This window comes from Dreissena polymorpha, chromosome 8 (genome assembly GCF_020536995.1).
Source record: "Dreissena polymorpha isolate Duluth1 chromosome 8, UMN_Dpol_1.0, whole genome shotgun sequence".
Classification (NCBI taxonomy): Eukaryota; Metazoa; Mollusca; class Bivalvia; order Myida; family Dreissenidae; genus Dreissena; species Dreissena polymorpha.
In genome coordinates, this window is record NC_068362.1 from 26162371 (window position 1) to 26179359 (window position 16989).

Sequence of the window (16989 nt, forward strand, 5' to 3'; positions counted from 1 at the left end):
CTAAATTAGATTATGTCCATTACAAAAATCTTAACAATAATAAAAAGTCAAGAGAATTGTTATCTTCTGCAATGCATGATAGAAACTTGATAGATAGTTTGAGACTAATGAATGACACTAAAAATAAATACACTTGGCGAAAACCAAACACTCTTCAACAAGGTAGGCTGGATTTCTTCCTTGTCACTAGTAATCTTGTTCAAAATATTAGAAAATCTGATATACAATCAAGCTACACATCTGACCATTCAGCTATAACATAAGAATTAAAAATCTGCGAAACAACCCATGGTAAAGGACTCTAGAAATTCAATAACTCTCTGTTACATGATCAAGAATATCTCGATTTTATGAACATAAAAATTGGAGAAATAAAAAAACAATATTGCCTGTCTGTATATAACATTGACTCTTTGAACACGATTGATGATTGTGAGATTCAGTTTACCATAAATGACCAGCTTTTTTTTAGAAACCTTGTTAATGGAAATCAGAGGAAAAACTATCTCATTTTCATCATACAGATCTAAACAGAGGAAAGACAGGGAAAATGTTATTATACAAAGTTTTCTGGAAAGATCTTAAGTATTTCATTTAAAGGAGTCTTAATTATGCTTTTTTTCTGGAGCTATTTCAATCACTCAAAAACAAGGTATTATCACCTGTATACCAAAAGAAAATAAGCCAAGAACAGCCTTTAACAATATTAGACCATTAACTCTCTTAAATGTTGTTTACAAAATAGCTTCAGGCACAATTGCACACAGACTTAAAACAGTACTTGACAAATTAATTTCCAAAGATCAGACTGGATTTATAAAAGGAAGATATATAGGTGAAAATACTAGACTATTGTATGATATCCTAAAATATACAGAAGATAACAAAATCCCAGGACACTGATTAACGTAAGACTTTGAAAAGGCGTTCGACTCATTGGTATTCAATTTCATTGAAAAAACTCTAATTCATTTTAATTTTGGTCAAATGTTCAGAAAATGGATCTCTCTTTTTTATACAACACTATGTCAGCCATTCAAATCAATGGATTCCTGCCTGAATCATTCAAAATTGAAAAAGGCTGCCGTCAAGGCGATCCAATCAGTTCTTACATTTTTATACTATGTGCAGAAACATTGGCAATCAAAATAAGAAACTCAAAACAAATTTAAGGAATAACTATTGAAAACATTGAATACAAAATTTCCCAATTTGCAGACGACACATCACTTTTATTAGACGGTTCTGAAAGTTCTCTTAACACAGCATTTGACCTACTGCATACCTTTGCCCTGGAATCTGGACTAAAAATTAACTATGACAAAAAACTCATATGGATAGGCTCCAAGAAATATAGTACACACAAAAAATAAAAAATAAATACAAGCTTATGTGGGGTTCAACCAATTTCAAAGAACTAGGTATCATATTTGATGTCAACCTAGAGAAAATGATTGATTATAATTATTCTAGCAAATTGACAATGTTACAAAATATCATAAAGTTTTGGAAAAGGAGAAATATCTCACCTTTAGGTAAGATAACTGTAGTTAAATCCATGTTACTCCCCCTTTTCACTTATTTATTTATTGCTCTTCCCAGTCCAGGAGTACATATATTAAATCAAATACACAATTGTTTTTACAACTTTATATGGGATGGTCCTTTAAAAATCAAACACAATGTTCTTATCAAACCTTATGAAGAGAATGGGCTGAATATGATAGATATATACTCATTTGAAAAAAGTATGAAGCTAACATGGATTAAGAACTTGCACTATGTACAGGTAAATGCATTGTATTAGTCTATTCACTGTTTGATGTTAATAAAATGTTAAATATGGGTAATGCATATGTGCAAAATATTGTTAAAAGATTAACTAACACATTTTGGAAAGATGTTCTTAATTACTATAGCATATATGTTAACAAATTTAAGATTTGTACATTTGATGATGTATTAAATATGCCATTATTTTACAATGACAACTTTAAAATTGGTATGAATTGCATTTATGATAAGAACATGTATGAAAGAGGAATTAGACTTGTTAGAGACATATTATGTACCTCTGAAGGGTTTAAGACCAAGAATGATATTGAGAATTACACTGGAAAAGTGCTAATTTTTTATTCTATGAAGGAGTTAAAAGAACTGTATCGGAATTTATTTAAAAGTCAAGTTTTGCTACTGTTAACAAGCCAAACACCACTGGAGTATTTACCTCTTCCTATCTGAAGATGTTCTACTTGGGATTTGTTCTGAAAAAATGACCCCCATTAATATTTTATTTCTTGAAATGAAAAGGTATGTTGTTATCTGTAAAAAAATCCCAACAGTACCAGGGCTAAAAAAAGTTTTCAACTAGCATGGGAAATTCAAAAGCACACGATTTGCCAAAGATCGGAATTTCCAAATTGGTCAGTTGTAAGATTATTAATCAATGAACCCATAACTTAAAATGTACTTGCTTTACATTAATGTGCACTGAAATGAATGATTTCAACTATACACTGTGGCTTTGTTTTCACATTTTTTTGTTTGTTCAAATCTACACTTTCTTTACCTTTTTAAAAGAAAACAATGATATTTGTAGTACAAATCTCCATATTAAGTATACATATCCCCGTGTTATATAGAAAGTATAGTTGCTACTTGTATTTTCTGTGCTTTCACAAAGTTTTCCTCTACTATGTATCTATGTATATGTACATGCATATATCGTACATTGCTAAATATAAACTTGCATCCGCTGTTTATAAACGTGCAAATCATTTAGTTGTATACTAACACAGGCTGTATTTAATTGCTACTAACACATAATGTTTGTAAGGTATGGAGTAGGATGGCCTCTACCTACACATACCTATTGACGAGGTAAATAAAAATTTTCTTATTATAAAAAAATCTATTATTGTCTATTGTATTATTTTACTTCAATCAATACGTATGTACATGTTTTAGACCAAAAGTGAAAACAATCACAACCTTTTAAGAATTCTAATTAAGTCATATCTACAAAAAACAGAAGAAATGTGTACACTTAACATAATTTGTCTCATCGATATTTCGTAAAACATGCTCACCATATGCCATAACTAAAAATGTTCAATGTTATGCCTACAATTAATAATATTTTTATTTCCTGAACATGTTTACAAAATCAAAAAAGTCAATCAAGCAAATCATGTTTCAAGGTCGCACTGAAATAATAAAGTCGCAATATATAAAATAGTAAGAATTCTTTTGCTTACGAAACATGGTACCGATTTAAGGTCTTTGGGTTTCAATGTGACAATTTCGGTGCGCCCATAAATCTTGTGTTGATGATAAATGATTAAAGAATGACATCGAATTGTTTCATAATTTAAATTCGTGCAAAATTAATATTTAATATCGATTGTGATGACGATATTAATCAATGACATTAGATATTTGACATATTACGGGAAAGCTATGTTAACAAATCATTAAAGTGACATGTATGGACGATTGTTCCACCACCCTCGTCATCATTCCATCTTCGATAGAGTTTGTGATAAGTGTTTGGACCTGCGGAACACTGTGAACCTATAGCTGAATATATGCTTCAACTCATGGACCACCTCTTTAATGCACGAATGTGCTAACGGGTTTTAATTTTAGATTTTCTTACATGTTTTGTGAATTACGATCATCCAATTTTCTTGTTTATGACAGAGAGGCAGCGAAGAATCAACAGAGAGGCAGCATTTTGACAGAAAGGCCACCGATATGCTTCTACACCGTGATTATATACAATTCAAACAATTTTAACATAAATGCTACTTTAGAAACTATATGCTTTTCACTAGGTTTGAACAGCGTGATAAAACATGATTGAAAAAAGCTCGAGGCTGCTGTCTCTCTTCTTTCAGTAAGAAGTGCTGAAGATAAGTGTTAACAAAACAGCATGTAAATACAATGTACTTAAATGACATATCAATTAATAGTATACAATATAAGTAGATATACATATACAGTATATGTATGGGAACTTGATATAGGATATAATACAAAAAGAGTGACATAGTTCAGTGTTGTGTTGTTAATTTTCAATGTCCACTGACCAAGTTAATTGAAGGAGTTCTTCCTCGGGTACAGCACTCCTTTGAAATAAACTATTGTGTCCCCCCAAAATAGAGTTGATCTATTTAACAAGTGCCTTATTTGTCTGCTTGCTTTAAGATTCTGATTTCAGTTCCAGTCATTTCATGTTATAATATTAAGGCATATGACTGTTAATGATTTAATCATGTGACAATGAATTGCTTGCATTATTTTTGTTTTAATATTTATAAAGAGTGTGTCCTTAATTATTGGTTGGCATATATACCGTGTAACTTGTTATTTTAAAATAAAAAAATGCTCCTATATTGTCTTTTAAATTGAATAATCTATTACATTTTCCCTGTTAATTTGAGTTCAATCTGAGCTTTTGTTTGTTTTGAAAGAATTGTAACAAAAGAAGTATTTGCTTTTTATGATTAACATTTTCATTCAGCAATATGGTTCAAATGATGTCTGCATGGCTAAAGTAATAGGTGGCTAGATGATGTTCTTAAACTACTAACTAAACAAACACTGAAGAAATAGCTTACATGTGGTTGAAATAATTGTAATAAATGGAAAATTCTCAAAATGAGCTATATATCTCTATCCCACAACTTGTAGAATTGTCTGCTTAAGCCTCCTAAAATCCTGTTTTTGTTTGGTAATTAGTTAAAGGGGTCTTTACAAGTAAACAACTGGTATGTTGTTTAATGAATCCTATATTGATTAAATTCATTACAATTTTTAATAGACCAACAGTTTAATTAGCACCCAAATAGCGGGCGTTTGTTCAAAATTGAAAAAGGTGTCATCTGAAATATATGAATCATCTATGTCATGAGCTCTAAATAATATACTTTAAGATATAATAAGACTTAAAAACAGTGCTGTTAAAGGGGCAATTATATGATACTTTAACTGTAATTTTTAATGAATGTAACATAGGTGAGTTAAATATGATAGATATATGTTCTTTTGAAAAAAATACATGAAAATAACATGACAAAATATATAAGTGTAATATATAAGTGTAGGTATGAGGAAATTGTTATTCAATGATTTAATAACTAATAGGGTTAAACACAATATTTAATACTGGTTAAATGTTTGCAGACAATATTGTGGCAAAACAATCCTAATGACCTATATTACCTATATTACCAACTAACCTTGATAAAATAGTAAAAAACCCTAAAGAAGAGAAACATGCTAATAAAATATTAATAAAAAACTGCGACATTCCAGTTTGTCATACACAAATGGAACTCAGAAATCTATAATATTGACTTGAAAAATGTTCATGCACATTATAATAATAATGCTTTTAACAATAATTTATATTGAAACATTTCAAGAGTCTGCCAAACATTATGGTCACAATAAAGTAGCATAACATTCATTAACGTAATTGGAATATAGATTGTTAATTATAGTGAAGTGACAATCCTGAGCTTAAACCGTGATCAAACAAAGGTCTTCCAAGTGATAACCAGAAACTTTAACCGCGTCGCGTAACAGCTAGCTCGACAGCATGGCTGTTGGCACTCGAAGTTACCTTATTTAACTACAATAGAAGATATTTGTTTACAACACTTTATTTTTCTCCTTTACTAATGCCAGCATTGTTGGCTGTTATATTGGGTGGCAAAAGTATATAATAATATCAAAATAATTGTTTACTTGCAGATTTGCTTATCCTCCTTCCAAACAAGATGTTTAATTGTTGAAATAACAATTATGTGACCCTATTCATGTTATAATTCATTATGATCTAAGACAGACAATGTATTAAAGTTCTGGAGGGGCTTTATAAATTTACGCTGCTTTTTTCATGCTGTTGTAAAATTCTTCAATGGCGTAAATTCTCATTTTAAAGATTTTTAAGGTCGAAGGATTGAGTTTCGCACGATACCGTCTAGAAAGTGGTCCGAACAAACGTGTGCATAAAACGTTTTATTCTTCCAGCCATTTGCTCTTACCCAGTCTTTTTGTATATAAGTCCTTTGCTAATTAACTTTTTATCAGAAAATTTCTGACTCTGCTGATAAAATTATGACATTCAAAGATGCAGCAGTAGTATTTTCTAATTGTTTGTATTGAAACCGGAAATAGGTATACCTTCCCGCACAAACGACAACTCTGTCAACACGGAATTACGAAAATCCGGAATTTTGTCCAAGTTGATCGCTGTTTAAAAAATGGGTTTCAATTCCTTGTAATAAAATAGTGATGAAGTGTCATAAACATCAATTTTCAAATAAACAGATCCTGCAATATATGGTGAAAAGGTACTCGCCGTTCATGGTAGTGTCTACACTGGTGTTGGTCGTGCTGTTCTCCATGTTTTTTTTACTTCTCCGTGATGACCTCCATCCCGTGTTCTCCAACTGTTTTATAAAGTATGTTGTTGAGACCTCGAAGATCACTGCTGGTGACACCCATGAGGTCAATGTCATCAGTAAACCTCAACTTGGAGATGGGTCTGTCACCGATGGAGATAGGAGTGTCATGGTCATGGAGAGTCTCCTGCATTATCTTCTTTAGAAACATTTGTAAGTATTGGATTGATAAAATATTAAGTATGTGATGATAACAGATATTAAATTTGATTTTCAATTGTTATCCGGTGCGTCTACATACATTGCTTAGCTAATAACCGTAGTCACTATCTGTTGACTGGAGATAAAAACAGTTATACGTTCAATTCTCTACAGGAGAAACTTTGCACATATAAACAGAAATACATAATTTATATAAGGTTTATTGTTTAATACAGAAACATTTGTGCAATACCCCTTCACAACGGACCGGCGTATTCTCAACCACAAAACAGTCAGTTTAAAAAAACCGCCGATCCCGTGCTGTGCCAAATTCCACATAATGTATAGATAGGCCAATGTATCGAAATAAGCATTTCTGAAAGATGATATTTTTCCTGCCTTGATAAAGTCATTGACACAGTTTCAAATTTTCACCTTGATCCTTAATTATTTATAATTTTATTTATTTGTTTTTTCTATGAACCCTGCATGGAATAAATGTAATACGGGTATACTGCGCGAGAGGAATTGTAAGTCCTTGCATTGTGTGCGTGATAAAATTGCAACATGCTGATGGGAGAAGACAACGTATATGTTATTAATACAAGGTAAACTGTAATTTAATAGAAACGTCTTTTAAGAAGAAATCCCACGTTTTCATATATTTTTGCGTTAGTTTTGTTTTGTTGAACATGAAACAAACACGTATGATGATAAAACACATCAGGCAAAGTACAGATACAACGTTTTAAACCTCGGAACATAAAACAACAACACAACAAACGATTTACGTTTGCAAAAAAGACAAGAAACATATATCAGTGCTAAATCGTGTCTTACTATCACTAATAATTGATTGAATTACTTATGTTCATGGAACAGAAAACAGGCTTTAATACTTTTCGCGCATAGAAATTCAAGTTAATAGTGACACATCAGGGCCACACAGAATAGCATTAAGCGCTTAAAAAATAAGTGAAGAGTGGTGAAGTGTTAGAAATACATGAATACAAATAAAGCATACATAAACTAGATATACAATCGACTGATAAACAATCGCAAAAACGATCGATCGTACTAGTTACTTATAATCCAAAAAGGTATGCTACACGTATAATTCAGGCTTAATTTTTGTGAATAAATGCGCGCTAGCTTTTATCTATATAGTTTTACAAAATTGAACTTTCTTAAACGAAACATTCAAGTGATGGAATTTTTTATGAATTTTGTTAAGGTTTTCAAATTGTTAAAACAATTGAACTTATTCGAAACTATCAAGACATCGTTACTAGGGATAAACTAGATTGGGTCGTGCTCTGTGCAAAAAGGGGTTTAATGCATGCATATGCGCAAAGCGTCGTATCAGATAAGTCTTTGCAGTCCGCACAGGCTAATCAGGGGCGACACTTTCCCCTTAAACTGGATTTTTGCTAAGAAGAGACATTCTTCAAACGAAAAATATCATTATAGCTGAAAGTGTCGTTCCTGATTAGCCTGTTCGGATTACACACGCTAATCTGGGACGACACTTTACGCACATGCATTAAACACAATTTTCACAAAGCACGGTCTATATAAAAGTTCGTTCATCATGGCAAAGATGCTTATGTGTGTAGCTTTTGCGGATGAAGATTCAACAGATTATACGCCGATTAATGTAGACATGACACTCATACGAGTGCCATATTTTACTGATGATATTAATTACGATCACCATTCACTGCTGTGTCGTGCCTCGTCTGATATATCAATAAATTGTCATGGCATTTTATTTATTCAACTTCGTCAATCAACAACAACAACAACAACAACAACAGCATTTATAAGCTATTAAGCATAACAATTGCTTCTAGGCCAAATGCAAAAATACACACGTGTGGTGACATGGATGATAATTATTGTTAAAATCAAGTAATGGTAGAAGTTAACAAAGATTTGACTGATTCATAACATATTATATATTTCTTTAATTTGAACATCAATAATAACAGTTTCTTATAAAAATAATGAGATAAAGAATAACAAAGATTTGACTGATTTATAACATATAATATTTCCATTTAAAATTGATAACGACAATTACAAATAAAAATAATGAGATAAAGAATATACCGTTTTAGATCTAATTCTGAGATAAATAGCATACCTTAAACAATTTGCATTATATATATATACATATATAAATAAATATATATATATATATATACATATATATATATATATATATATATATATATATATATATATATATATATATATATATATATATATATATATATATATATATATATATATATATATATATATATATCGAAAGATTATTTATTTCTTTTTTATTTTGTGTTATCATTAACATATCGAACTTATTTAATGTTGGCCATGCTTGATAATATGACTTTAAAAATGTTTTTCTGATATCTTTGTATAGTGGGTATATTAATAAGAAATGATATTCGCTTTCTACGACATTGAGATTACACAATTTAAATTTTCTGTTATCCCGAGCAATGTTGTGGTATCGACCTCGTTCTATTTCTAATCTGTGTGATGATAGGCGAAATTTAGTGCTATTTAATTTTTTTTCGTTGTAATTATGTCAAGACATTGTTCTGTATTAAACGTTTTCTTAAAGCGACAATATTTATTTAGTCTTGACGAATTATTGATTTCACTGTACCAATGCTGTTTGTAATGATCATATAAAAGGTGTCTAATTATTTATAAGTGTATGTCTAATCAGATTTTTCTGTAAGGGTTTCTTGTTCAGTCCAAACATAACTTAAACCTAGCTGCTCTAGTAATGATCTGATTTGATAAGCTTAATTTCTTTGGCTGTACGTTATGTTTAGATTTGCGGCATTAAACAGTAATGTATATGCTACTTTTATAAGGCTATCATTTGTACATGATATTATTTTAAACCAATATTTAAAGTAACAATCACGCTCAAAAATATCGAATATTTCGTTAAATAAAGATAACCCATAAAAAAATCAATGTTCCTTTTAGCAAAATGCCAAATTTCAACGTTAGATGTTGTCTGGTAGAATTGTTTTAACGAGATACACAATGCTCGTTTTTATTTTTTTGTTGCCACAATTAATTCCATTTATATCTCCCGTGAAATATCCGAACATTTACGGGCGAACACGAGATTGGATACGGTAAGCGTCGGAAGCATGACGTAGCTCTCATGAATAATCATTCTGTGAAATCAAAATGAATTCTAGGTAACTGGAACTTAGCGAATGCGAAAATGGCTTGTATAAATTATGCAAATGAACGCAACCGGAATGAATCCGATCCTGACTCGAAAGCGAAAGTAGATTACATCGTGGAACGATATTTTGATATTTAGATGCTTAAAACTTGCCGAATGCTTGTAATAAAACGTTTTTACATCAAGGTTACTTGTTTTTAGGGTCTTCCTATTGTAATTAACCATCGTATGGTACTACTTGTTGTCGAATGTTTTTATATAGCATAATACAGTAGCCGTATGTATTGGTGAGCGTGATAGAGACTTTAAATATATGTAATTTTCGAATGACAGATAAGGGGTATCGTCATAATTCCATACAGTGCTGATACATGTGTTGATTTCATGACACATACAATTTTCCTTAAAAACTCTGTATGAATAATCTCTCATTCTTTTCCAGAATATTGTCCCCATTATTTCAGCAGAATAGTGAAGAACCGGGGTCACTTATCTATCAAAACGATTTATTTTTTCTTTAGTTGGAAACTCATATTGGTTTACAACAGATAAGAGTCGATGAAACGATCTATTACCGTGTTCTGTTATTGATTTGATCGTTTTATACCAGTTTCCGTTTTTTATTTAGTATTTGAATGATGTGACGATTTCGAATGTTTCACCATATAGGGTAAAGTTAAAATTTGTTTGTCGGTTACTTTAAAAAAAGATGACAACTTTTGTTTTGCTAATATTGATTTTCAATGTATATCTATTACAATAGTTTTCAATGTCATTTAACATTAGTTGGGCTGATTTGGGTTAAGTCGAAAATAGGACTTGATCATCGGCATAAGACAATAAAATGAATTTTATATTGTTGATCGAAATGATTCCTTCAATATAAGAATTACAATTTTCAATAATGTTATTGACGAACATCATGAATAGAATGCTGGAGCACGGGTCGCCTTGTTTAACACCAGAGTATGAATTGATATATTCGGATATGCTATTGTTTAGCCTGATGGCTGATTTTACTGATGAATACATGGCTTTGAATGCAGAGACTATTTTAGAGCTTATGTGTGCATTAATTAGCTTTTGCCATAGCAGTGAACGATTTATACTGTCATAACATTTAGCATAATTAATAAAAATGCAATATCATTTTTGACCAGAGTTTTAGATTGTGCTGACTATACTGTTTAATATAAAGATACCAAATTGGAAGTCAGATATAATTTTTTAATCACACCATTTGGTCAGTCTGTTTAAAAGAATCTGAGAATATATCTCTGATAAGATATCATTTAATGTTATTCCGCGATAATATTTTGCATCGCTCGGGTCTAAGCCGTTAAATATTGGTGTGATGTAATATTTTCTTCAGCTCTCAGGATATTGTTCAGTATCAAACATGTTGTTGAAAATAGTTGTGAGGTACGGTTTAATAGAATTATATGCTGTTTTAATTATTTCAGCTGAAATATTATCAGGTCCACTAGATTTGCCATTATTTTGTTTGAACACTGCCTGATATATTTCCGACCCTGAAATTGGTAAACCCAGATGGTCATTTTCGGTTTGAGGTCTATTTAAATTCTGTGCATTTATTTCGTTATCTATACTATCACATGGAACGTTTCCGATTAAGTCCTTAAAATGATTAAACATTTCGTTTATGTGCGCTTGATCTGTAATGTTATTATACGGTTTATAGCTTTTTTAAAGTGTTTTTCAAAAAGTGTTTGGTTGTGTTTTTTGCAATGTTATATAACCGCGTGCTTTCATTCATCTTATGTCTTTATTTTGCTTTTCTTCAAATAGCGTTATATTTTGTTCTATAATGTACAAATGTTTGTCTGTTTGAGTTGGACTTATTCTTATAAAAGTTATTTTTTGCGTTATGGAAATTGCATTTTGCAGTTCTACAATTATTGTCAAACCATTCTGGTGCTTTTTGATGTGATTTTTTATTGTTATTAATTGTAAATACTTTTCCAAATATCTGAACGCTATTTTCGTGTAAATATTGAGTTAGAATTTTAATTTGATTATTGACATTGTTTTCAGTAAAAATTGGGTTTCATACTTCTATATTTTCTTCTCTCAATACATTAAATTCTTGTGATTTGTCATTATCAAATATAATTTTTACAACGTGTTGTTTTGTTTCAGTTTTATTGTTTTGTATGTTAACACTTTATTCCTGTTAGAAAACTAAAACAAAGCCCAGCATGATCAGAAAATTCGTCCAATCAAGCATTTCAATTTCATGAATGACATTCCGATTAAATCAACCATTCTTAATGGTTATTTGCGATAAACTGAGAATTTGGCATTTATATCACAACAATCGTCGCCTGTTGTTGATTATCTTCTCACTAAAAAATGATGTTTTTCGCGCATCAGCAGCTTTGCAACTCATGGTCTAGATGTGCGCTGCGACCACACACCAATTACTTCTACCCTTCCTGCGAAATATACTTCAACTTCGAAGATGAGTGTTGATAACGTGACAATTAATGTAATTTAGAGAAACATGATAAGGTTAGAAGAGTTATTATCGTTTGACTAGAGGAGCTGAATAATTAAACAAATAATGATAACATTGTTATACGGAATAGGGAATCTGTTAATATATTACTAAAATAAATTAACAACGAGTGTGCATGAAGTAGCATTCCGAGGTTTAAAAAAAACTGAATATGAAACTTAGTTTAAACGATGTATCCCACATTTAGAATGCGGACTGGTTTGACATTAACTGATTTTATACTAACACTCTAACACTGTTTTAAAGCTTTAAAAGTTGATAATAATATTATAACTAGTAAACTTCGGCAACTGCGGAATGCACATGCTAATCTGGGATGACACTAAACTGGCATTAAACTCCTTTTTGTTCACAGAGCATGACTCATTTTATGAAAGAATAAAATGAAACGAATATTGAAAAATACCGAAATATGCGAATAAGAAAATTTTACGCATTTGGAATTCAAATTAAGCAATTTTAAACAAAATAAGAATAAGGAAATCAAAAAGATTTTCTTTGATGATTTTTAAAAATATTGTTCTTCTTTTGGCTAAAACATTTCGCTATACTCAAATGATGACGAGGAGCAAATGATTGTGATTCCAGTGATATTGCAATTCCAGATTAACGCACCTACGCATATTGATGAAATTTAAAATTTCGTCTATCTTCTATCTTGTAATTCATATGGTTAGACCAATTTGCTGAATATAATTTTATTTCGAAAACAAGGGTATTATTGGCCTTCATCTCTGATATGTATGACGTTTGAACTCAAAGTTTTGCTTATAAGGTTTCCTTATTAATGGACTTATATTGGCAAAACAATAAAGCTAATATCGCAAATACACTTTATTATGGAGATAAAACATCTTAAACGTCTTGTCTATTTCGTAAGTTAGTTGTTTACTACTTACAATATCAAAATATACTGGACATTTTAGTACTGACATTTATAAGATGCTCAGTTGGGATTAAAGGGGCCTTTTAACATATATTGGCATGTATTTAGTTTGTCATGAAATGCTTTATATTGATAAATGTAAACATTAGATCTAAAAAGTTCCAGTTAAGAACAAGAATTAAATTATAAAAAAGTAACCCTCAACGGGGCTCGAACCACTGACCCCTGAAGTCCTGGAGTAAACGTCTACTGCTTAGACCACTCGGCCATCCATGCTTATACAGTGAGTGATGTATTTTATACTTCATATAAGCAATCCTCGTAGTTTAGCAAAAAATATAACGACAACAAAAGAACTATCCGAGGTATTCAATCGTTTCGCGTTGCAACGCTTTATAATTGTCAGGTTTTTAAATCGTAAAAATATGCTTGTAACGGATATTTTAGACCATGGTAAATGTTAAGTCTAAATGTTTCCTCACACATACCGTATTTTCAACTCAAATGTACGAATTGGAACTTATTTTTTAATTTTGTCAATTTTCCTAAACGTGAAAAGGCCCCTTAAAGGGTAGGGTGGTAAAATGGTAATTGCATGTATGTATCATGTGAGTAATATAGCATATTGTGTTACTTTGTTGTTATCGATGAAAATATTTTACACAAGTATCTCTTCATATAATATATTAATATTATCTTTAATAACGTGTTTGAATTGTTATGGTGTCTTTTGTCTCAAATTGACGACATTTTGCAAGTGATGCAAAAACACGTATTTTGGTATGTTCTGTTTGCTACGGAATCCGGATAGCGCCAAGTTGAGTATCGCGTGTCGACCTTCGAGGTCTGCGCACGACATTTAAGCAACATTCTCTCGACGGACGATACGACGCGCGACAATCATGCGACAATCAAATTTTGAGTGCCGCATATCGCGCTGCTACGGAATCCGGATAGTGCCAAGTTGAGTGTCGAGTGTCGACCTTGTAGCAGCAGAAGCAGTAACAACAGTAGCATCAGACGAAGCAGTAGCAGTAGTAGTAGTTGTTGCAGTAGAAGCAGTTGCAGCAGTAGAAGCAGTAGCAGAAGTTATAGCAATAGCAGCAGTAGAAGCAGTAACAGAAGCAGAACTGACAGCAGTACCTGAAGTAGCAGCAGTAGCAGGAGTAGCAGTTGTAGCAGAAGTAGCGACAGTAGTAGTTGTTCTAGCAGTAGTAGTAGTAGTAGTAGTAGTAGTAGTAGTAGTAGTAGTAGTAGTAGTAGTAGTAGTAGTAGTAGTACTAGTAGTATTAGTAGTAATAGTAGTAGTAGTAGTAGTAGTAGTAGTAGTAGTAGTAGTAGTAATAGTAGTAGTAGTAGTAGTATAAGAAAGAGTAGAAGTAGTATTAGTAGTAGTAGTAGCAGCAGTAACATCAGTAGCAACAGCAGTAGCAGCTGTAGCAACAGCAACAGCAGTAGCAGCTGTAGCAACAGAAAAAGCAGTAGCAGCTGTAGCAGCACTAGCCAGAGAAGCTAGAAGCAGCAGTAAATACAGTAGCAGGAGTAGCAGCAGTAGCAGTAGTAGCAGCAGTACAAGCAGTACCAGCAATAGCAGAAGTAGCAGCAGTAGCTTCAGTAGCTGCAATAGCAGTAGTAGCAGTAGTAGCAGTAGTAGCAGCAGTAGAAGTAGTAGTAGTAGCAGTAGTAGTAGAAGAAGAAGTAGTAGTAGTAGTAGTAGTAGTAGTAGGTGTAGTAGTAGTAGTAGTAGTAGTAGTAGTAGTAGTAGTAGTAGTAGTAGTAGTAGTAGTAGTAGTAGTAGTAGTAGAAGTAGTAGTAGTAGTAGTAGTAGTAGTAGTAGTAGTAGTAGTAGTAGTAGTAGTAGTAGTAGTAGTAGTAGTAGTAGAAGTAGCACCAGAAGAAGCAGAAGCAGCAGTAGAAGCAGTAGCAGCAGTAGCCACAGAAGCAGCAGTAACAACAGTATCAGGGGTAGCAGCAGTAGTTGCAGTAGCAGTAGAAGCAGCAGTACCAGCAATAGCAGAAGTAGCAGCAGTAGCTTCAGTAGCTGCAATAGCAGTAGTAGCAGCAGTAGCAGCAGTAGAAGTAGTAGTAGTAGCAGTAGTAGTAGAAGAAGAAGTAGTAGTAGTAGTAGTAGTAGTAGAAGTAGTAGTAGTAGAAGTAGTAGAAGTAGTAGTAGTAGTAGTAGTAGTAGTAGTAGTAGTAGTAGTAGTAGTAGTAGTAGTAGTAGTAGTAGTAGTAGTAGTAGTAGTAGTAGTAGTAGTAGTAGTAGTAGTAGTAGAAGAAGCACTAGTAGAAGCAGAAGCAGCAGTAGAAGCAGCAGCAGCGGTAGCCACAGTAGCAGCAGTAGCAGCATTAACAGCAGTAGCAGAAGTAGCAGCAGTAGCAGCATTAGCAGTAGTAGCAGCAGTAGCTGGAATAGCTGCAATAACAGTAATAGCAGTAGTAGAAGTAGTAGCAGCAGTAGTAGTAGTAGCAGTAGCAGAAGTAGTAGTAACAACAAATGAAGCAGTATCAGGAACATAAACGTATATGTATTTCAATTGCCAAAAAGATATTATTTTAATATTAATGTATACTTCAAGAGAAAAGATGAAAAATATAACTTTCATAAAAGTGTAACTTTGTCACTCCTAATAAATATTATTCTACTCCACAAATATACATACATATCAATATCAATATAAATAAATAAATAAATTCGTAAGTGGTTAACCACTATGCCCAAATATATTGCCTTAATAAGCATTAACCCGAACCGTTTAACGAAAACTCTATAGTTGCAAAGCTATGTTTAGGAACTTTATTTTATTATCGTAAGACAGTTATTTGCTACAACACCATTGATATTAATTTGGGTCCAATAATTGGAATTTGTAGATATGATAAATTTATTAATTTGAAAAATAAATAATTAGCATAAACTATTCTACTTCCATAACAATTAAACGATCATGAGCGACATTGTAAAGTATAATCAAGTATGTTTTAAACAATGAATCCGACATATTGTAAACTGATCATAGTCATTCCGTCATTTTGGGTATTGCGTCTGACAAAAGGCTGCTGAAACCGATGAATGACTTGATTAAGGATGGGCATATTTATCTGAAAGTTTACCAGTAGACATAACGTGAGATTACATATTAACTATTCTCTTTTGATTTGATTATGTATAAAGCGTTAAAGGCCTGATCTCGTTAATTAATCTGACAGCTTACCAGCAAACATAACGTGATATTACAGATTAACAATTTTCAATAAACTTGATAATAGATTCAGCGTTGAAGCTCTGGTATCGTCGCATTAAACCATGTTCAATATTGAATCAGCTATTTCCTAAGCCACCGTTTGTGCAAGAAAGTTACATATCTTGAGCAGTGTCGTGTGTTTTAGGGGCCGTTTAAGTCCATGTACGAAGGTCGTTTTTTTTCGATTTCGCAAAAGTTGTACGTTCAGACTCTTAAACAGCTTAAACAACTGAATTCAAGCAAAAAGGACATTTACAGACTTAGACTAAGTAAGGTGAGCTCAAATACTATATGTTCGTGGTTTATACGTATAAAATACATTCAGGACGTAATGTATTAACACTATAAAATTCCAAATTACCTACGCTTGACGCCACATGCGTTATAAACATATATGCGATTCGCAAGATTGTTACTTGATCGTACTTATCCGTTAGCAATATGTAAGGGCTTTTAAGGGTATAAACGATATCATTTCAAAAGAC